This window comes from Balaenoptera borealis (genome assembly GCF_965194805.1).
Source record: "Balaenoptera borealis genome assembly, chromosome: 17".
Lineage (NCBI taxonomy): Eukaryota > Metazoa > Chordata > Mammalia > Artiodactyla > Balaenopteridae > Balaenoptera > Balaenoptera borealis.
Window position 1 is genome coordinate 66,332,969 of NC_138876.1, and position 23,951 is coordinate 66,356,919.

At 41.4% G+C, this 23,951-nt stretch overlaps 1 protein-coding gene and 1 long non-coding RNA gene across 2 annotated transcripts in view; both read right to left on the reverse strand.

Moving 5' to 3' along the window:
• KCNB2 (potassium voltage-gated channel subfamily B member 2) overlaps positions 1-23,951 on the reverse strand; it is a 403,794-nt gene that overhangs the window by 206,301 nt on the left and 173,542 nt on the right. The window lies entirely within an intron of this gene.
• Positions 11,354-19,554, reverse strand: LOC309614860. The gene is made up of 2 exons (XR_014236437.1): positions 14,761-19,554; positions 11,354-14,420 (listed from the first exon to the last, which is right to left on the reverse strand). It is a non-coding gene; the product is annotated as an uncharacterized lncRNA (long non-coding RNA).

A 23,951-nucleotide genomic window follows, 5' to 3' on the forward strand; every position in this document is an offset into this window, starting at 1 on the left:
GGAAAGGTAAAAGTGTATATATACTGAATACTGCATAACATTGCCAGGAGGGAATCCAAATCAGTAGTATTTCTGCAGAGAAACGTTTCAATATTCACACTAAACTGTGTAATTATACAATAAGGAAAGGCTATCAATTCAGGCCAAATTTTATTGTCAAGGGAGTTTATGTGCAAACCTTGGGAAATGTTTCAGTCTTTAGTGTTTCTGAGATTTTGGAATTGCAGATTAAGGACCGTGGTCCTGTGTGGACATTTGGAAATTATTTCTCTAGCAACTGTATTCTCTAAGTAGGAGCAATGATCAAACAACTTGTCTATAAACTTGCAGTCTGATTTACTGGGAAGCTGTCATTTCCGTGAAATTTGAACTTTAGTTAGTCCTGTCCAGTTTCTGTAATCTATTTTAATGGCATCCATTAAGAACAATCTCGCTGGCATCTGGGCAAACAAGGAGATTAAGGAATTGGCAATCTAGTTTATTAAATGACTAGTATTTACACCATGCATATTCCTGGGAAAACAGTGAGATGACTGCTCCCAGAAGACAGTCCAGGGTTGTTCTTTTCCTTAATACACTAAAGAAATGAAACGGATTAGTCTAGCCGTTCATCAGCCCCTGGGGAGATCATAAAGAACAAAGGCCAGCCTCGCTGAAGGAGAAATGGGCCTCAGTCTCTGAGTTTTTACCAAGTACCCTGGATGACTCTGATACACAGTAAGGTTTGAGAATCACTGATGTCAACAATATCTTGTTAAGTTATAGCTTCATCATTTTAGTGTTGGAGACCTTTACCCAGTCTGAGAATCAAGGCTGATGTGTAGATTCTTGAGGGAAATGAGAAATTATTACCATTTTTTGTAAGATACACAATGACTTTCGTAAGTAAAATAATAAGCTTTGCTGGGAAATGATGTGATTCCAACTGCTTGCAATCAAAGTACTTGTGAGAGCCCCGATACTTATCTATAGCAAAGCACGAGAAATAATCAAAAAGTCACTTCCTGGTGACCAATTCTTATTTGTAAAAATTCAAAATATTGTGTTAAAAAATGGAACTGCACTCTTGGATGCTATTTAAAATTGTGAAGACTGTAGATTGGGGAGTCAGCAATTTAAATAGATGGGGCGGTAGAAAGTGACTATAATTTGACTGTGAATCATGGTGGTGTTCACAGGAAGATTGTGACAAAAAGACAAAGGGGCCCTGCTGTCCATTATAAACCACTGAATTGACTTCAGATAAATTCATTTTGTCTTTTGAGTGGAAGCCACCTATCAAATTTCCCCCGTAGCCTGCTTTGTTCATAGTAATGAAAATGCACTTTGTACAGTACAAGCTGCCTAATTCATTAGCACAAGCCTGCGTGGACCACCTGCCTGGTTCTAGGGGGGGAGAATAAGGGAGAAAAAAAGTCCATATTTCTCTAAGATGGCTGACTTTTATCTGAAACTACTGAAAGTCTTTCCTTGTTACTGCGAGATGCCGCATGCACCACTCAGCCAGGTAACCCCCTAGAGCACACCCCAGCAGAGTGGCACTGATTTCCTCTTTAAAGAGGTCATCAGCTCAGTCTGGATGCTTGGTACTGAAGACTCAGAGGCAATGGCAATGAGTCGCATTCAGCTTTCTTCTTCCAGGGACACGCGGATATACGCGTTGGCATCGCGCTATGGATTCTGTGGTTCAAGTGTTGAAATGGTCATGGTCACATCCAGGCTCTTAAAAATAACTTTTCAGTATAGCAAACAGGTAGGAAATGTTCAGACAATTCTTTAAAAAAACATTTTCAAAGCACCAAATGACAAAGACGTCCTACTTTTGCATCAGACAGTTTGTAACTTCATATAAATGCTCTTTGGAAGCAGGGACTCTAGTTGAACCAGTCTGATAACAACGGGAAAATGTTTTGAAATGGTTGAAATCAAGGTTTCACCACAAGAACGAAGAGGATAGGCCAAGGTGGTGTACTGATGTGAGCTTGTATTTTCACCAAAGCTGCCCCATACAGATTGAGCCTTTGCTGCCAATCTAAAGCACTTTTGAAATGGTAATGCTGTGTTTGCAGTCTTGATGGATGAAATACCCTTATGGCTGAATCTCTGCTAGGGTTGATAATGAGACTGTTTTTACATCTTAAAGGAGTAGCTAATTCCTAATCTAAATGTTGTCTATTCCAGATTGCAGATGATAAATACTCCATAAGCAATCTTCCAAATCAGTTCAGCAGCCTGGGGAAGGATGGAGGAAGAGTCGCCTTTAAGCAAAACCAGGGACTATAAAAAGAGCTGCATCAAAAAGTAGACTCCTGATTGCACACCCACTGTGGTTGGGCTGACAAAAATAGCCACTTGTACAGATTTAGTTCTCTTCAATGTCAGGCTTCCCCCTCCAACCACCCTGACTCCCTCCCTCCTCCAGCTCCTTAAATGATTTCTATGGTGTGTTCAGTGCTCCTAGCAGGCACCTTAGAGTCATCAACACCAAAGGCAGGGCTACATCAGAAGCTGCAGCTGAGGCTGCTGGCTCAGAATACTCCTCCCCCTCCTCCCCCTTCTCCTCCCCCTCCTCCTCCCCTCCCCCTCCTCCCCTTCTCCCCCTCCTCCTCTCCCTGCTCCCCCTTCTCCTCCCCCTCCTCCCCCTCCCCTCCTCCTCCCCCTCCTCCCCCTCCTTCTCCCCCTCCCCCTCCTTCCCCTTCTCCTCCCCCTCCTCCCCCTCCTTCCCCTTCTCCCCCTCCTCCTCTCCCTTCTCCCCCTTCTCCCCCCCTTCCTCCCCTCCTCCTTTTCCTCTTCGCTGCTCCAACAACCACCTTCCTGGGAAGGGATGCTTTTTTAGTGCTAACATTTAGAACATGTGTACAAGGTGCCAGGCACTGTACCAGATGCTTTAATACACAACTTCTTGAGTCCTTCCACAGCCCTATGAGGAAATGATGGCTCCGATAAATAACTAGATCAAGGGCACACACTTAATTAGTGGTAGAGCAGATTCCGATATTGGAACCCTGCTTTCAGCCATTATTCTGTGCTGCCTGTTTGGTCAAGAATGGAAAACTCATGACACATTCAGGTTAGTGCCCTCTTAGGGGGGGTTGCCAATTAGCCCTACATTCCTTCCACACATCTCAAACCAAAACCAACGTTCCTGAGTCTAGCTGAGTTGTATTTAAATAAAGATAATATAGGTGAAAAGTAAAGAAATAAAGGGAGGCAGTTTTGCTAAAACTTGGAATATACCCTGAGGATACATGGCTTAAAGGTGATGAATGGAGTTTTAGTTCTTCGTATAACATCTGTCCACGCTAAATAACCATAACCTTAGCATGTGCAGAGCCTCCCTTCTTTCTTGTCTTCCTTTTCCCATCCTTTTCTCTCTATTTCTACCCCCCACAATCTCTCTCTTACAGATTCATTTATTTATTCATGCATTTATCTGTTCTATTATCTCTTCAGTGCTTTCAACATACCAGGCACAGTGCTGGAGGCTGAAGATACAAAGATAAAATGACTGCCCTCAAAGTGCTTACTTTTTAGCTGGGGAGACAGAGAAGTCCCAGTAATAGTGCAGGCTGATACCTCTTATGACAGCACATCACACTGAGTACCATCCTAGCTCCTAGGATGGACAGTCAGTCCAGCCTTAGGCAGGTACAAAATGCTCTTGCATGTCTTATTTTTAACAGCACGCCTATGTTTAATATTAATCTCAAGCACGGTTGAGAAAACAGTTAAAAGGAGGAAGTCAGTCTTCTGCAACCTAATTCCTTCCCCCAAGTCCACAGAATCACCACCAGAAGCTTCAACATCACACTCACTGTAAACATGGGCCTGGTGAGAGGTTCTAAGTACTTTGTTAGCCAATCAGTCCCTGTGGTCAAAAATCTTTTGAAAAAAAAAAATCTATCTCTCTAGTAGCCCTCTCAGTTCTATTAGTCACAATTTCTTTAATGTCTAAACATCCAAAGAGTAGAAAGTGACCACCACAATGTTGCCAAGTATTTGCTAGAAGCCTGGGGCTGCCTCCTAGCAGGGCAGTCAGGTCAGAGTAAAGACTGGCTCTATGACCACAGGTCGGGACACAAAGCAAGCTCTGCCTCACCTTCCCTTGGGAAGTCTGGAGTCTGAGCTGATAGACGGAGAAACTGCAGTGTTCTTACAGGGTTAAGAAGTAGCACCTGCCAACTAAAGACCTGACACTTGACACATAGTAAACTGCCCCAGAAGAGACAACTGTGGGATCATGTAAAGAAGCAACTCCCAACAGAATGAAAGAAAACATCTTCCATGGGAAGTGAACAAAACACCCTATACCACATAGAACCAACTTCATGAGCGTGGCTGCAGTAACTTCCAACCAATGTATCCTCTTGGCATCTGAAGGGGAAGAAGAATCAGCAGGGAACTTAAATCCAACTGTGTGAAAACGTCTTCCATTCTGCAAAGATGAATTAGAGAAACTCACAGGCGCTACCAGACGCCACATGACTTCAGCAGCGGCTGTCTTTAGGCAGTTGGTTCCTAGTAACCAAAGTGGCCCCAGACTGACAGGATTGTCATGGCAGGGATCCAGCTTACTAGGCATGACATCAAAGAATCAGAGTTTCTAAAATCAATCATCTGTTCAAACACAGAACACTTGCTATGAGAAGTTCTGTTGATCTTTTATTAAATATCTATTGATTTGTGATGTGTTTTTCTCTCCTCTTCTTAGCTCATTTCTCACAGTTGTGCTGAGAGGATACCTTATCACCCCACGTTGCCTGAGAGACAACAGAGGCTGAGGAAGGTTAAACGATGTGTTCACACCCAAACTGAGCACTGCCCTGCACTTGTGAGGAAACACTGCACTGCCTCACAATATCCATCCTTGAGCAAGTGGCCTTGCTCAAATCAGCTCCTAAACTGGTACCTTTTATAGGAAGTGTCTCTCTTCTTGTTTGTGAAATATTTTTACAAACATAGTAACACTTGGTTAATGGGCAAACTTTATGTGAAATATTTTTACAGACATAGTAACACTTGGTTAATGGCAGATCCTTCCATGTTTAACACATAATGATGATTGATGTTCAAAATGAGGATTGCAAGATTCTGAAATGCCTTTTGAATCATTAAAAAGAAAACTAAATTCTGACCAATATGGATTTTTGTCTGCAGTGCGTTTCATTGTTTGCTACTCTTAAGTGAACAATTCATCAATGAGATTTTTATATATATATATACACACACGCACATATACACATAATGACTTTATTTTGCAAGGGGAACATCTCATTCTCTGAAAATGTAGGACAATACATATATAATGCAAGATGCTTTCCTCCAACTTTCTCTTTCTTTCCCTCTTATCCACCCTTCCATCCAATCTATTCTTACAGACCTAGTTTTTATAGTGTGGGCTCCTCACCATTGTACCAGAATCACCAAAAAATCCACATCTCACTTAGGGCAGCTGCTTTCTAGTGGTAATTAGAATGGCACACGACAGAAGGGGTCGGGGGCGGAGGTTGGGTAGGTTTCCTGGTCAGGGAATGTGGCTGAGGAAATTTGGCTCCCTGGTCAGGAAAGTTACATCTGGCACCATTGTTTTTGTAAAAGAGAATGAAATGATATTTTGGTATGAAATTTCCAAATCATTTATAGTCCAAAGCCATTTGTTTTGGTGAGAGTTATATGAATAATTTCTTGATAATAAGCTTTTAAGAAATTTACTAAGTTGGCTGGTCTTTAGAAGTTCAACCTTGAGCTTGATTATACCTTCGAATTCTGATGTTTTTTTTTTTAAAAAAGATACGCTACATTTTTTTCTCTCTACACATATTGTCTTTTACATAGATGATTTAACTCTGCCATTTTATCTTCGGAGATTCAGTGTTGAAAGTAAAAATATCAGATATAAAGCTCATTGCTTTTTTTCTTCAAGTTCATTGGAAGGGAAAAACTGAAAAAGTGACATTGACTGTGAAGAAACCAAGACAAATGAATTAGTTTGTGAGTTATTGCCTTATTATACACACAGTAAGACTTTGCTGGATTAAAAAAAGGCCAACTAGAAGAGGTAAAATTTAATCAATCATTAAGATAAGCATTATACACTCTGTTCTTTCTTAATATGATTTTAGTGTTCAATTGACATTTCCCTTGAAATTAATACAAATTAATCTAAATTTCATCAAAGGCTATTTTAGACCTCCAATTTAAAGTGTATTGAAATAAGTTTGGAATGGTAGCCACTGCTTAAAAATAAGGACAGTCAGAAGGAGAAATGTGTCAAAAGCAAATCCATGAGTATACTTTGGGGTGTAGCCAGCCCTAATGACACTCAACTCCTCCCCCACCGTCTAGGCGAATCTGAAAATTTTGCTACTAATGTATAGCACAGGGTCTTGGGCCTGCAGTAGACAGAATTGGGGGCCTCTTTTATGTGGGATGATGTCTAAGGGCATCAAAAAGGAATTCTAGATTAAACAACGTCAGTAACAACAACAGCAGCTTCAGAACTAGCAAAAATATTTCTCTCCCCTTGGTTACCAAAGACTGAAATGACCATATTAAATGTTTATTCTTGAAGCCTCATGAAAATCCAAATATTCTTAGGAGTCACTGGACATTATCAGCTATTTTTGTAGGTCATGAACATTTTTCTTTCTGAGAAACTTTCTGAAAAGGGAGGAGGTGTTCGAGAATATCCCGGTATCAAGTAAAACTTCATAGGACTGCAATTCACTGCAAATGCATCTTTCTCAGTGGAAAGAAACACACAGAGTACCCATGGCTGGGCAGGAAAAGGCCTCCTTGTTAGTTTTCATTTGAGTCAGTTTGTTAACCTTCAGGTTCCTCTGTGTCTAGAATCCTGGAGCTGACACCCCAAGTAACATTTGCAAACTGAAAACAGAAAATGGACCAATGGAATGGTATTCACCTAAAATTCTTTTGAAGAATAACATCAAGTATCAATAGACAGTTTGAAAACAAATACAGTATGCTAACACACATATATGGAATCTAAGGAAAAAAAAAAAAAAAAGGCCATGAAGAACCTAGTGGCAAGATGGGAATAAAGACACAGACCTACTAGAGAATGGACTTGAGGATATGGGGAGGGGGAGGGGTGAGATGTGACAGGGTGAGAGAGTGTCATGGACATATATACACTACCAAATGTAAAATAGATAGCTAGTGGGAAGCAGCCGCATAGCACAGGGAGATCAGCTCGGTGCTTTGTGACCACCTAGAGGGGTGGGATGGGGAGGGTGGGAGGGAGGGAGGGAGATGCAAGAGGGAAGAGATATGGGAACATATGTATATGTATAACTGATTCACTTTGTTATAAAGCAGAAACTAACACACCATTGTAAAGCAATTATACTTCAATAAAGATGTTTAAAAAAAAAAAAAAATAGACAGTTTGCTCTTCTTTCTGCAATGCTGCCCTCTCTGTCTGGCAAACCCCTCATGATACTTCCAGGCACTGCTTCATGTTACTTTTTTTTCTATAACTTCTCTTGTAATATTTCCCCTCCCCTTTACCTCACAGCAAAGAAATAAAAAAAGATTAATTAAGGTGTTGACTAAGGTATAATTTTCCCATAGTGCTCTTTTACACTTCCAGGACAGCATGCATCACATTATATATTATATCATAGATATTCGTCTACCTCTGCTGTTCCCGCCAGACTATGGAGACCTCAAGGGCTGTTGCCCGCTTTGTATTCTAGAGAACAGTGCTTGAAATGCAACACATGTAGGTGCTCATTGAGGGTCTGTTCAATTAAGTGTTTGTCTTCCTCTATACTAGTCCTGAATGACTGTTCATTCATCCAGCTCTTAAAACACAGCACATTATTAGTATTGCAGGGAATCAGACAAAGAAAACAGGACCAGAAAATATAGCAGTACTAACAGGAACAGGGGCAGTGCCACTTACGACATTTCTCGATCAGCTTCTCTGTGAAGAACAACTGAGTATCACACTGCCAGGCTAAATGAAAACATTCTAAATCATATAGATTTTTGACCCAAATATTTAGTCAACAATACATGGAATTAATGTTTACTTCCTCCCTCCAAATCTAAAAAGTGAGCAAAGATATCAGGAGAACAAAGTCAGACTGAGAACAGGGTACACAGCAAAGACACTTCCAGAAGCTCTGGAATTGGAAGAGAAGAGCTAAACCTCCATTCTTTTGCACTGTTTCTCAGCTACAACGTGGTTCAGGTAAAGGGACATTTACAACTGTCCCAAGAAAGAGACTGTTCCGTTTTTCCGCAGTTTTGAACTGGTTTTCATGCTTCCCAAATTAGTTTCCCTTGCATTTTGGAGTAAATAATCGTGGTATTTAAATAAAGTCTAGAAATGGAAAGAAGGTACTGCTAAGATTATTATTTATACGCACTCCATAAGACTATGTTTTAAAATAACTACATAAAGAATCATATTGATTTCCTTCTTATATAATAGTCCTAACCCCTCTTCAAAGTTCTGTTGTATGTTTTTCAGTAGTGGTTTATGATCTCTTGCCTATTCTTCCTTGTGTTCCTCTGTTATGGATTTGTGTGCCACCAGTCTTTTCACACATTTTCTTTGTAATTCAGGCACTTCTCCAGGATTATCGTCACTCCACATAGCTTGTTACAATGTAAGAGGGCAAGGATAACTGTCCCATGGAAGGTTTCAACCCCAACCTTGCTAACCAGGTATGACTTTGCCAATATTTCCAATAAGATGTCAGGATATAAGGGTCTCATCCATGCTAAGGGCTGGAGGTTACCCAACAAATGAAGAGACTGGAAGCTTTTGAATGTAAGCTATAAAAATACTTCCATTTTATGAGAGCAGCACAGTTATTCAGATGTACTATGATAATGAGCTATATGACAAAAAGAAGACACAGAAGAGAAGCAAAAGTCTTGGTTAATGAGCTGACTGTACAGCCAAAGGAAGATAAGGCACATACGTCTGTTTCTGAGTTTGCAGTGTAATTGCTAACATATTTTTGATAGCAAGACAAATTTTCAAATTGTGCACAGATTAAGGAAATGGGTGAGTGCACTAGGGATTTAAAATCGGTCTAAAGGGAGGCGTAGGGTAGCCAAGTCATACCACTGAAACAACTCATTTTCTGTTTGAAACATTTCCTTTCATTTTGTTTCATTTTCTAAAGGTCTCTTTAGCTCATTAAAACATCTTTCTGTTTCTACTTAAAGATTTCCTGGTTCTTTTTAGCTTACTAGTTTTTTCATCCAATGAGCAGAAATAGCAGAGAAATTGGCAAGTGAAATAATGATGAGATAAAAAGTAGAGAGAGAGGAAACTGAGAGCATTTCATTTAGGTGGGGTTCATGTTGCTACTGGAGCTTTGAACTCTGTCTCTTGGTACAGCAAGAGGCTGCTGGCTATAGCTGGGGACTCTCAGCCATCATGGGGAAAGACTGACTCCCAGGTCTGAGAAACTATCTCCTGGACTGCCTCTTCATTTTCAATATCACTCCTCAGGGTGGATGTCAGTTCATAAACAAACAAAAAAACAACCAACCAACCTCAAAAACAAAAACAAACAAAAACTCTAAATTGAGTTTTCTAATTACTAAAGTAAAATATATTCAAAAGCCAGGACTTGTAAAATATGGTAAAGCACAAAGAAAAACAAAAGAAAAGTAATCTATAATTCAATCATTCCGAGACAATTATTTATTCACATTTTGGTGCCTGACTTGTATTTTTCAAAAATCTGTACATATTGTGTAATATGTGTAAGTGTATTGGTTTAAAAAATATAGTACCATATTTAATACTGTTTTTTAGCCTGATTTTTCACTTAAATACAATGAAAATTTTCTCATATAAGTCTTTCAAAGAATGACTATGATGACACAGTAATTGACATATGGATTTCGCATCTTTTATTTAACCAATATCCTACTCTTGGATATTGTTTTAGTCTGAGGGGGCTGCCATAACAAAATACAGTCTAGAGTGTGTGTCCTCAGCAACAGAAATTTACTTCCTCACAGTTCTGGGGGCTGGAAGTTTGAGATCAGGGTGCCAGTATGGTAGACTTCTGGTGAGGACTCTCTTTCTGGCTTGTTGACAGGCACTTTCTCATTGCATCCTCGTGGCAGGGAGGGACAGGTAGAAAGCAAGTTCTCTGGTGTCTCGTCTTAAAAGGTCACTAATCCTATCAGGAGGGCCCCACTCTCTTGACCTCATCTAAATCTAATTATCTCCCAAAGGTCCCACCTCCAAATACCATCATATTTGGAGTTAGGGCTTCAACATATAAATTTGGGGGAGGCACAATTCAGTCCATAGCCAATATTTAAGTTGTCTTCAGTTTGTTCTACTATAATAATGTTGTGATAAACATCCTTGGACACATATCTCTGTAAACATAAAAATCTCTTTCTTTGGCATAAATTCATAGAATTGTTGGATGAAAAGATATGTGCTTTTAGAGGTGTTTTTCTTAGATTAATTTAGGATAACCAAATTATATCCTCAGTTCATTCAAATTTAGATCAGCTTACAAATAATTACTAAGTGCAAGTTACTCTAAGTACAAAAAAAATTAGATAATTCTTGCTCCCAAGGAGTCGACAGTCTGGACCAAAGGATGAGGGATGGAGATGGGTCAAGTGAACTAACAAGGAGAGTTGAAGCACCCTTATTTTCCCTCTCCCCTCTGCAGAGTCAGTTCATCTCAGCAGAACGCATAGCTTTATAATTTGTTAAACATATTGTCAATCTGCCTTCTAGAAAGCTTATGATGTCCTACTGGCAGAAAAGAGAGCCCACTTTCCAAAGGGTCTGTTCAGCTTTGAAAATTTACTGGACTGAATTTAACTTTCAACTGCTCCCATCACTGTTCTTCTCTAAAACTGTTAGTAATCAGTTTGCTGGCTCAGTGCCTAGAACTATTCCAAATGACAATAGACATATCCTTCATTAGATGGAGAAAGATGATAAAATACATGCATTCACCACAAATACCCTGTTCAGAGGTACAATGAAGAAGTAAAAATTTTTAATATTTAATATTTCTTGCCTACAGTTTAATTTTGGAATAATCTCGTGGGTGGGAAACCATTGATGCAACCAAAAGTTTAATAATTTTCTTATCTAAAATATGGCTTGCTTTAATGGAGAAGGGGAAGGATTGATTTTCTAGAGATGTTAAGTGAAACTAAATCTTAAACAACTTTGTGGAAGTGATTTTGACATCTCCAGTGTTAACAAAAATAAGTAACATTTCTTTGGTGCTAAAGCTCTCAAATCTAAACCATTTCTCTTTATAATAAAGATTTTTTTTTTTTGCAGAATGATAGCCTGTGACTTCTTAATAAAGGGAAGAGAAAGTAATATACTTATTGCGTGTTGGGTATTATGCTACATTCTTTCATTTATATCATCTCAGGAAATTGCTTTTATTTCTTACAACTGCCTTATACAGTAGGGTTATCAAATTTAGCAAAAAAAAAAAAAAAAAAAAGGAAGCCCAGTTAATCTGAATTTCAGACACTCAGCAAATAAAATTTTTAGTATAAGTATGTCTCACGCAATATTTGGGACACCTTATGCTAAAAATCATTATTCATCTGAAATTCAAATTTAATTTGGCATCCTCTATTTTATTTGGCAATCATAGGTTGTTATGTGATTCACATTTTACTTTCCATACCATGGTAAGTACATCATAGGTGATTCACGTTTTACTTTCCATACCATGAAAATGAAATGGCAGGGAAAGAAATCAAATAAAGTTGCCACTGTTTGTCTTAAAAGATCTGGACTCTCACAAATTAAGGCATTAGTTCTCCTCCAACCTTCATTTTCAAAATCTTACGGCATATTTAGCTTGCTTTCTTTATCTTCACTTTGATTTAAGTTTTTGCAAAATGATACATTCACTGTTTTCCATTTCTAAGCCAAGGCACACATTAAATGGGGAAATAGCTATACAACTGGCGTTGAAATATTAATTCGTTTAAAGATTGATTTTCCTGGCCATAACCACACACTCATATTTAATTTACGGAACTGCGGGTACACAATAAAAATACAAAGAGGACAGTGATACACAACATCCTCAAGTAAGATTATGAAATACGGCCATTACACTATGATAAGAAGGCAGAGCAAATAAAAGGGCAGGAGGCTACTTGGGAGCAGAAAAGGCAAAGCTCTAACTCTTAAGGGAAAGGTACTTAGAACCTGAATAAAGGAAAGAAGAAAGAAGTATTACTTCCCAGGCGCAAGATGTAAAAATCACGATCAGGTAGAGGGTGAGGATTTACTTTTAATCTGCCCAAGTGAACGGATCCAGGGAGTGATCGTAGGATAATACGTGCACGTGGGGGACTGTCTGACAAGTCACAGCCAAGCCTTTTAGCCTCTTTACATAATTGCCAGGGAGAGAAAGCTGGTTCAGAATGTTCCATGACCAAACGTCCTAGGGTGGGCTTGGGAAACCCTACCATTTCTTGGTTCTCCTCAAGAGCTCTTGTTCAGCCGATTCTGGATTGGAAAACGTGACCATGACCCTGAGCCTTTTGCATTTTGGGTCCCTGGATTGTGAGACTGGGGAAACAATCCCATCTGGTATCTGAGGTTCAGTGTGTGCCAGGGGCCTAACCGTTAGGCAGAGGAGGGCCTGACACCTGAAAGCAGAGTCGGCTGCCAAAGGGAAGGCAGAGCCCATGGGTTTTCCAGGAGCTGGATTCCAGGGTGTCGCGGGGGCCATGCTGTTGACCACTGCTTCCTGATGATCTGAGCATGACACCAATTTAACAGGAGACAGATGTCAATTCAATGACCCCCACCAGCTGCAACGCTGACAAGGACTCCAGAGGAGGAACTCACTGAAAAATGAGTAGGTGTCGGCCAAGCAAAAAGAGTAGGAAGAGAATTCTGAGCAGAAGCCAGAGCCGTGGCCAAAGGCCTGGGCGAGGAGAGCCTTGCACGTTCCAGGGGTGGAAGGGAGGCCCCGGGGCTGGTGCAGAGAGCACAGCAGGAGAAGGAGACAGACAGCAGGCCCTGCCGGCCGCACGGGGATTTGCCTTAACCGCGTGAAGCTGTCCAAGAAGGGGGCTGGCAGCATCAGATTGGCAGGTTGGAAGCTCACTCTGCCTGCAAGGTGGAGAGCAGACCGGAAGCGGGGCCCCATGCATGCAGAAGGCAGGGCTGCTGGGGTGGCAGCCTGTGGGACTAGCTAGGACAGGTGATGGTGATGGGGAAGGGGTCAGAGCTGGGGAGCAGTGAGGAGGCAAATCGACAGATCTGGTGATAGATTCCACAGATTCAGTAAGGGGAGCTTCGAGGGACCTGGGGTTTCCAGCTTGCTCCGCTGTGAAGACCAGGATGTTGATCACTAAGATGGCAAACTCTGGAAACAGAGCAGGCATGGGGATGAGAATGCATTGGTCTTGGAAAGGCTGCGCTTGGGCAATCCAGAAGGATCTATCCAGGGGGTTGTATATATGGGTTTGGAGCTAAGAAGGACCATAGACGCCATTGGTTAAAGTGTCTATTGCCCGAGGTGTGTCAGAGAGCAAGGTGCATGTTTGCTGTATGGGACGGGAGCCAGCAGCACGGAAAGCTTCAAGCCAGAGGACCGGTTCAGGCTCGGCTCTACCTCGTGCAGGCTCAGTGTCTTCATCTGTTAAATAAGAATGATGACGCAGGGTGGAGTCTGAGTTCCATGGCTTCACATATATGAAGGCACACAGTAAACTGCAGAGTCCCGCACCAACGCTGAACGGCTTTTGCTGACCATCGCACCAGCGTTGCCCTCCCATTCCTTCCACCTCTGACATTTTCCCTATCTGTTATCTTCTTCTCACCTTCTTTTAGGTAGTAGGGGCATAACAATATTGAGGGCCTATTAATTGCCAATCTCATGCTAGATAGTGGGAATATGGCTGGAAGAAAAGACACTTACCCTCCTGACACTTCTATTTTCAAGGAGAAGAAACCATATCAAACTCATTCTCACATTATAACTCATCAGAAGAGTTCACCAGCAAAGACAGCAACCTCCAGATGATGTGGCGTAGCCTAGGCTTGAGAGAGACCTATGAAGATATGCTAAAATAAAGATCACAAAAATAGAAGCATGCACACCAGGAATGGGTAAAAAATGTAAATCTGGAAGATGACTGTCCTCCTCGTTTAGTTATTTCAGTGTATCTCTAATGTAGGCATAGCCTCACTTGGAGATAATGACGAAGTCCAAATTTGGGGTCCTTTGTTTATTTGAGACTGAATGGAACTTCACCTCTCTCTTTCCCTTCTGCAAAAGGTCCCACTCAACTAGTTGTATTCTAGGTACTACAAAACAAGATGTCAAGAATTAACAGAAATAGAAGAAAAATTCTTTAGCAAATTTATAATATAAATATCAGTACTTGAAAAGTTATGAGGGCTTCCCTGGTGGCGCAGTGGTTGAGAATCTGCCTACCAATGCAGGGGACACGGGTTCGAGCCCTGGTCTGGGAAGATCTCACATGCCGCAGAGCAACTAGGCCCGTGAGCCACAACTACTGAGCCTGCGCGTCTGGAGCCTGTGCTCTGCAACAAGAGAGCCCGCGATAGTGAGTGGCCCGCGCACCACGATGAAGAGTGGCCCCCACTTGCCGCAACTAGAGAAAGCCCTCGCACAGAAACGAAGACCCAACACAGCCAAAAATAAATAAATAAATAAATTTAAAAAAAAATTGAGGAAGTTGGATGAAATCAAAAAAAAAAAAGAAAAGTTATGAGACATTTATAATACAAAGTATTTAGATTAGCTGATGATGTATATATAGTGTCTAGGGCTGACCATACACTATTGAGATTAAGTACCTCGGCACAGAGGAGACGCTTTTGTCGAACGTCTGAATCCAACCTTGGTTCATGCACTCATTCAACTAACTTTTATCAAGCAAATGCCCGTCATTGGGCTGGGCTCTGGGGGTGCCAAGATGAATGGTCCCACGACTGAGTATGGGAGAGAGATAGTGCAAATAAGTAAGTACAATACAGTGTGATGAAGGCTCCAAGAGAGGGAAGGATAGAAGGTGATGAGAACACAGCAGGGAAAACCAAGAAATATGATCAGGAGAGGCTCCGTGGAGGTGGGAAAAGTTTTGGAAGGAGATGAGCTTGGCCATGATGCATTTTTGGAAGGAAGATTTCAAGATGTGTTTAAAGAAGTTGGGGAAGACCTCTGCGGGGATGTTCTGATGTAAATTAAGAGAAGCAATTGTCAGGTGAAGAATTATAGCAAAATAGCAAGAGCTGAGGTCCAGAACAGTTTTCTCCACAACCGATGAGAGAAAAGAACGTATAACTGTCATCCATACATGACAACTGTCTCCTGATCTCTGACCCCTCCCAGCTCAGTCTCAGTAAACTTGGCAGCAAAGGTGTCTCCTTCCCAGCACCAAGATATTGGTGTACCTTCACAGAGCAGGACTTACTTGTGTCTGGAGATTCAGGAACTAAAAGATCATCTCAGAAGAACAAGGTAGCATAAAATATACTTAGAATATGTGGTTTAGGGTCCAGTTTCTCAAGGTCAGACTGTGAAACACGCAAGAAGATGAAATGGGTGAGTCCAGCCTTGCTCACTCATTAGTTTGGACTCCATTTTTCTTTAGTTCCATTCTTCATCTTGAATGCTTCAGAGCCTCTGAATGTTGTCTTCAGAATATAGAAGACTGGCCATCTTTTCCACTATTTCCTTTAACCATTTTTTCCTGTTACATTTTCTAACAAATTTAATTTTCCTAGGGTTTTCCTTTTGTCTTTTTGGCTCACTGTTTTTCAGTTACAATTGATTTTTTTTTCCTTCTTTGCCTCTCTCACTCTCGCTCTCTTTTCCTTCTTTCCTTCCTTCCATCCCAACTTCTTCCCTCCCGCCCTCCCTTCCTTCCTTCCTCACTAAAATACTACAATTGCCAGCTGCCACCACCTACTCATGACTTCTCCCCGGTATAATATGACTGAGCAGGGGCAAAGGAGCAGAGAGTTTAACGCTCAGGCCCCAAAGCTTCTTTCTACATTTCAGCTACAATGAAATCTGTGGGAGGACATTTATAATGACTTAGGCAGACAGAAAATTAAGGGGTAATACAGATATTTTCCAAAGAAAATATATTTTGATAGGAAAACCCCAGTCACTCTATAAACCAAACCTGTGTTTAATTGTTAAATAAATGTACTTAGTAATAAAATACAACAGCATATTTTCAACAGAAGAAATCTGAGATGAGAGGAATGTCATTATCCTCTGTATTTTAAAAGATTAATAAATTGGATGGTTTTATGACTGGTGTCACCAAGACAATTTCATTCTAGGGAATAGGAGAGTAAGGGCCACGCCTTCCTAGTGCTTCCACTGTTTCCACAGAGTGTCAGGAATTACTGGGGGTTGGGTTCTTCTTTATGGATATGGCTGACACCATAGTTTTGCAGCAGGTATAATCAAAAGGAGTCCAAAACGGTGGTTAGGGAGAATATTCCACCCCTTTCTTAATAATAGGCATTATCACAGGTAAAAGATATATCAGCCAAGAAACTGGGCACCAATGCCTATCATACATTTTGGGTCTCATATTATTATTATTGCCATAATCCTTCTCCTAACATTTGAGGTTCTCAAATCTACTGAAAGGCAAAAAAAAAAAAAAAAAGATCTCAGCTTAAGACCTTGCCAATTTACTCCCATCTCTGAACTTCTCTTTTTTTATTTGTAAAAAAGGAAAAAAACCCCACAATAATAATACTCACCTTATAGATTTGTTGTCATAATGAATAATTTCCTGAGTGGTTATTAAACTTTCAAATATTAAAGCGCAATAAACCATAATGCGTGTAAAGCTTTGACCACCATCTGCGGCATGTGAGAAGCATTCAATAAGAGATAGCTATTGTTACGTTATTGTTACAGAAGAAAACCACATCATCCAACTTAATGTCAGCGCAGGTCACAGGACTAGTCCATGGAGGTGTCTGGCCTTCTGAGTTAAGCCACCATGATGATGATTTTCAAAACAAAACGATATTGCGTATTGCAGGATAAAAGAGGGAAAGAAACCTGCCACTGCATCAGTAGGACTCGGTGAGTAGTAAAACACTACTACCTGTTCCGCCAGCAAGACTGTGATAGGCATCACAGCTGATGTGGCACCTGGCACGTCTTAAAAAAAAACTGCTCTTCTTCTCCTTTTCTCCTTCTTTTTCCCCTTCCCCGCCTTCCCGCTCTCCTTCTAGACTGAACTTGCTTACATGAGTCTACAGAATGAACATATATGATGAATTATTTACTTTTCCTTTTATGGAGAGCAGCCAAGCGTAGTTGAGCACATGTTTAGAATAATATTAAGTAATACATAAATAAACAATCTATTAGGATAAAAGTCAAGTTAATAAATGAGCCCCTCAAGCACCCAGTGTTGGGCCTTTGCATAATATGCTGTTCCCTCCTCAGGACCACAGCAGGTCATCCTTTATTCTCTGGCTAGTTCCAACTTGTCCTTCAGGTTACATCTTAAATACGATCTCCTCTAAAAGGCCTCTTGTGATTCTTTACGAATAATTGAGGCTTCCCCTCATATATGCTCCTGTGCGCTCTTTACCAGAGACCTCATGAAACGTTCCTGAAGTTGCCGGTTTCCGTAGCGGACTCTTCAGTGTGAAGGTACAGACCGCAAGGGGAGACCGTGAGCCTGGACCTTGCTGAGAGCCTGGCACACATAGGCAGAGCTGTTCGCAAATATTCCTGGCTCTCTGCCTCCCGGGCTCGTGGTAGGATGGCCCACTTGCAGTTGTGCTGGGCTGTGCAATGTGCTCTGGCCAGTTAGTTGTGAGTGGACGTGACAGGTATCACTTCTGGGCCAGAGCAGTCAACAACCAGTGCAAGATCGTACACAGCGCTCTTTCCCTATAGTTCAAAATACACAGAGCCTGCACAGTACTAAGGGCACATTCCCCATGTCCGTTCATGATTGGCTCTCGTTATTTGTGTCTTTAGATAAATCATTTATCATTTCCAAGTACTGCCTTCGTACTTGGGAGTTACGCAACCTGAAAGAAATAAATGTAAGGAACAAAGTAGAAGTGCAAAGTATTAGCCACATCCTGGGGCATGTGATTTGAAGGAAGCCAGAAGGCATAATTGCCCCCAAACTGCCAATACGCCTATGTGCTGGTGTGTCTGAGAGGGCTTTATGAAATTTAAGTAAGTTATTTGGGGATGAATTAAAATTAATTAATTATTGCCCTAAAATATCTGCCAGCTAATGTGGTCCAGAGAACACTGAGACACAGGATAAAAATGTCTGGAGGGTATGGAGGTGCTTTGACGGATTCTCTGGAAAGATAAGGGCAGAATGAAGGCCACGAACACTTAGTTGGGTTACTGCCAGGCAAGGCATGGCAAAGTCAAAAGCTCCATTTCATGGCTTCATCCAGGGTCAGTGTAGCTATTTCCCATTGTGGAGCAACCGCTGGACCGTAAGAGGCACCTCTGAGACCATTCTGGGTAAAAAGTAACTTATTGAGCAGTTCTACTGTCATCAAACAGAGCCATACTTGACAAGACAGCTGAGAGACTGAAAGAAAGAATCTAATTCTTTATTTAAGAAGGTTAACCAAATTCCAAACAATTCAAAAAAATAGTTTGGGGGATCTTTTCGGACCTTATTTCATGCCAATAAAAATTTAAAACTTTTTTTGTTTTACAGTTGAAGTGATAGAGACAGACTAGGGAGATTTTTTTCTTCTTTTCTGTTTTTTTTGCTTTCAGTAGGAGAAAAATAGTATTCACATTTCTGCTGTTGTAGACACGTTTAACCAGAGAGGTTAAACTCAAACCAGTGGCTGCTTGATGAGAATATGTAAAGAAGCAGTAAATAAAGTCAGTACTTGGAGAGGGCAACATTATCAAAAGGTAAATAAAGCGTCACTTTTTTCAGCACCTGCCATTTTCTATTAGCTGTTCCATAACAACCTGGCAGGGTATATATATCCAAGTTACACGTCAGGCTACTGATGTCCGCAAGGTAGAAAGGCGATCCTGGGAGAGAGTTTGAGTTCTAAAATCTCTTATGTCACCAAGCCTGCCAATAAAAATAGGATAGGGATAAGAATAACCACATGCCAGATTCTCATCCTTTAAACTATGTCAGACTTTCGGAAACACTTTGCTTCCACTTTTATGAAACATAGAGGCAGAAAGACATTATTGTGAAGTCCAAAGGTTGGAACCAGAAAAAACATATGAGCCTACGTCGCTGATATAAAACAAGTCTGCATTTGCTTCCCCACTGAGGGGAGGGAGAAAAGGACAGATTCAGGAATATGCTGAAATCAAAGCCTGAGAAGTAATCCACTCTTTCCACTCTTAAAGGGTAAAATGTCTGAATAATTAACACTGGTAGAAAAAAGCTTGCAGGGAGATCTGAGGCTTGTTCCAACCCTTGATAAGAGAAGCATTAAATCTAAGATAATGCACCAGGAGATGGCATTCCCCGAAATCAATGGCAACTTCCAGTCGGTACTCGACTATTCATTCTTTATTGTACCAGGATAAGTCATTTTGGATGACCTCGGCAAATCAGAACAAGTCATTTTGGATGACGTCGCTTACTCTCCACCTTTCCCCCTGCTGTTCTGGGCCCTGGAGGGCTGACTGAAATGGATCACAGCGACAGGCTCCCAAGCCGTCCTGCTTCCTTTGGGGACTGGCCGCCTTTGGGGATGGCGCACACTGGCAGAAGAATGGCTGCGGTGGGCCATGGAGTCCCAGTGGTCTGGCTGCATCCCTCACCCAGGAAGCCAGTTCCCATCAGGGGCTCTCTCTACCGTCCTCTCTGTGCCTGGGTTCTGGTTTCCTCAACACTTCAGGCCTTGGAGTGAGAACTGAGCCCCATTATTCCCACTTTCGGGGGCTCCCCTCACCCTTTTCCACCTAAGAGTCCCTCTGTTACATTCTCCTCCAATCACCCTACCTTGAGCGTGCTGTGTGGTCTGTTTCTTGCTGGCTGACACCCTGACTCATAGTTTATTTGAAAGTGAAGAAGTGTATTTTCCAGGTCACATCTTGATGATTTGGAAAATGGGAGAAAATTAACGCTGAACAGGAAAAATATTAAATCTTATTCATGTCCTATCTTTCTTAGTTAGAAGATGTGCCACTTTTAGTTCTTGAGCTCTGGATAACCTCTCTATGAGGCGTGGAATGTAGGTGGGACCTTTGTGTGTATGACGACTAATGTACTCGTGCAGCTGTGCTCGCAGGCGTGGCGTCAGGTTTTCTGAAATTCCCTAGCTCCTACCACCGACCCACCATGCCTCCTCATTCTGTGAACCAGAGCTAAAAAACAAAAACCAAGCAACCAAGCCAAACAAAAAAGCGACGCTTGAAGATCAATGACCAGGTAGCTAAAGGAGAAGAGAAATATAGGGACCATTAGGAGGCTCATTCAGAATATAAAGGGCATCCACCAACCATTCTTCATCCCTCCTGGGCTTCCAAGAAGAATTTAAATAGCAGCACGAGGAACCCGAATTAGAGATTTTAAAAAAGAGTCACTTTCTGTCTGTAAAGGTTATTATCTTTTAAAATATGGAAGTCAGCTAGTAAAGAAAGCTGTGAAATTACTTTCTCTGCATGTCTTTGAGAATTAGGTTCTTACCTCTCTGGGATGGTTCTGTTCTGATGCTCTTGGAAGGCAAGGTTTGAGATTAAATGACCTCTCAAGGTCCTTTCTTAGTCCACAAAGTACTAATCAGAAAGCACCAACATTTACAAGGTGATGGCGGAAACGGGTGCCAAGTTGGTATTAAACAAAGAAGCCCTGGAGCTGATCACGGGAAGCAGGCGGCACCAGTGGGAGTGTGATTCAACAGGGAACCAGACAGACAATGAGCTGCACACACGCTAAACACACACAGATTCATGAACAGAGATCGGAGCTGTGGGCAACGCAATGGCAAAGCAGGACCACTTCTTGAAAACTTTTGGAGAATTATATGATTATGAAGCAACGAGACCCAATTGTTATTTTAACAAACTTGGGGCAACTTTGTTCCCCTTCAAAGGAGGCTTTATATGATGCAAAAACTATAACCCTATTTTTCATTATGCATGAGACAATGAAAAGACAGGTCATGTTTACTTTTTTAACTCATGGAGTGTTTATCACAGCATTCTGTACAGATGCAAACAACATGATCCAGGGGATAGTAAAAAAGCAAAAAACAGAAACAAAAACAAAAAACACAACTATGAATCCCTGTGCCTACTTGCATGAGGAGAAACCTGGCACCATGACACTAACTGATAATTGATCCCTCTAAGGAATTAAGTAGTAATCCCGATGCCTGATGACTTCACAGTCACCTTAAAGGAAAGGCATTATAGTCAATTTGGGTATCTTGTGGACTGTACTTATTTATTTTTTTCTTTTAAGAAAAATTGCGGTTGGTGGTTTGAAACCAACACAATGAGTCAAAACCCTTGATGCATTTCCATCTACAGACCCATAACCAAGTATCAATATTGAGCTAGCAGATCAGTGCTACATGTTATTTTTAATTGTGGAAACAGGACTTTAGCTGGTGAGAGGAGGGAAGGATCAGAGTCTTTAGAAGGTGCTTAGGCTCATTCTGACCAGACATACACTCATTGCTCAGCTCAGGCTGGATGCCTAGGAAAGGTCTCATCAATTCTCTTTTGGAATCCTCTAGAAACACAGACACCACTGTGTGACCTGTTCTCTAAACAGAAGTTCTCAGACAGACCGCTTCTCTTTCCATTTCCGGGAAGCTCAGCATCCAGCCGCCGGTTCCATATCCTCTCATTCCCCCACCCCCCCGACCAGCCCAGCTCTCCCTCAGCTTCCTTCAGGTGAATCTGACCGTCTACCTTTCAGTTTTGCCCCGGCTGTGGAAGGTCCTGCTCTGGGAGTCTCTAATATCCCTCCCTCCCTAGCCACACCTGTTTTTGGCTCCTCCCAACTGGGGAGCTCTAGGGATGGACTTTCTGCCCCAGTTGTCTAGCCAAATCCCCAAAGTATATCCCAGTCAGGAACTGGATCCCTGTCTTGTCCCTTTGAGTCTGCATCTGCCTGGGTAACCTCAGGTCTTTAAAGACTGAGCCTCTTTTGAACTCCCACTTCTCCAACTGAGGCAGCCTGGCTGCTATTATCTGCTGTCAGCAGACCTGGTAGCAAATATCTCATTCCCATGCTCCTCCATACACCAGAAAAAACAAATCTGATGCCTCTTAAGATCCCTCCTCTACATCTGCCTAGACCTTACATTGTGTACTGGCACCCATGGGTGCTCTGGCCTACTTGGCTTGATTACTTTCCTCCACCCTCAAACAAACTCAGTTTTAGGGGGTTCTCAGTGTCTACTGAGCCACCTACCATCACACCCACTGTTACAGCAGATCAGAGACCCCCATCCGTCATGTCCATCTTTACAGAAACTAGAATGACTTACCAGGAAGATTCATTTCTTTACAGATATGGTGTCTCCAAGGTTCTTAGTCTTTTCTCCCTTGCTGTCCACTAGTTAAGACCTAACTTAAATTCCTTCTAACACTGCATTTTATTCTGTCTTCAGATTGTATCAGAAAAACTGGATTGGACCCTGTGTGGGAATTCCTTAATGGGATTGTTCAATGGGGGATGGGTACTACCTATAAAATCTAGTGAGGAAAATCAGGTGGGTCTTAGACAATATTATATGGTTGTGTGCAACAAAAAAGGCCATCTTAACAAAAACAGGTCCCCGGGATAATAAGTCTACAGCTGAACCACTTTACTGGCAAATAGCTTGAGCTTCAGTCTCACAGATGATTAGGTAAAGGACAGACTGAGGAATTGAAAAAGTATGTCAAAGGGATTCACTGGTGTAGAAAGAAAGAGTCCTGAGCTAACTAAGATTTAAATCACACTTGGACTTGTTACCTCTCACACCTTCAGATCCGGGGTCACTGCTAGATTCCTCATCTTTAGGGAGATCACTTGAAAGAGTAATCCTTGATTTATCTTGAAGCCTACTCCATATTTTTGAGTGCCAGGTCAAAGAATCCTTCTGAAGGCTGAGGTCATCCTATCTATACGCCAAGTCCACGACTGCTTAGCTGTTTTACACACACACACACACACACACACACACACACACACCAGCTTTCTCTGATACTCCCTCACTGAGAGAGAGCTGTAATCGCTGTGTCATTTCACTAACTCCTTTCGGACTGTAGACTCCTAGCAAATGTTTGGGGTAATAATAGCACTTATTATTGGTTGCTTGAAATTGGGCAATTTACTTATTTTCTTTTTTTTTTTGAAAAATTTATTTATTGAGCACTTTCAAGGCAGTCTAAACACAATATCTCAGCCTCACTGTAACACTGCATAGTATTGGATTGAACCACATGAAACTGTTGTCTCTGTAGACTGAACACCTGCAATTGCAAATGAATCAACCCATAAGTAATATTAGCATAACCCTTATGTTACAGAAAAGAACACTGAGAACAAAGTGGAATGTAGCTATTTACTTGTTTTCTGAACTTCACCTTCCTTGTCTATAAAATGGGGACACTAACACAGCTCATTAAGTGAGATAATATTATGCTAAAATATTCTACAGACAATGAAGAATGAGCCAAATGTTAGTAATCATTATTTGCATTCCACTTTGGTGGTGCCCTACAACCTTTATATAAAAGGTTATTTGCTCAATAAATGTCATTGACTAAATGACTGATCAAGTAATTTAGACCTGAACTCTCTCAATTAACTCTAGTAGCAGAGGTCTGTTTTTCACGGTCATTGACATTACCCAAGGATAGATTTTTCGAGCTGGATGGTTTACATGTGGAATGCTTACCCTCTGGCAGCTGTACACTGAGAATTCAAATGCAGACATCAGTCTTTGGCCTCGTTCTGGA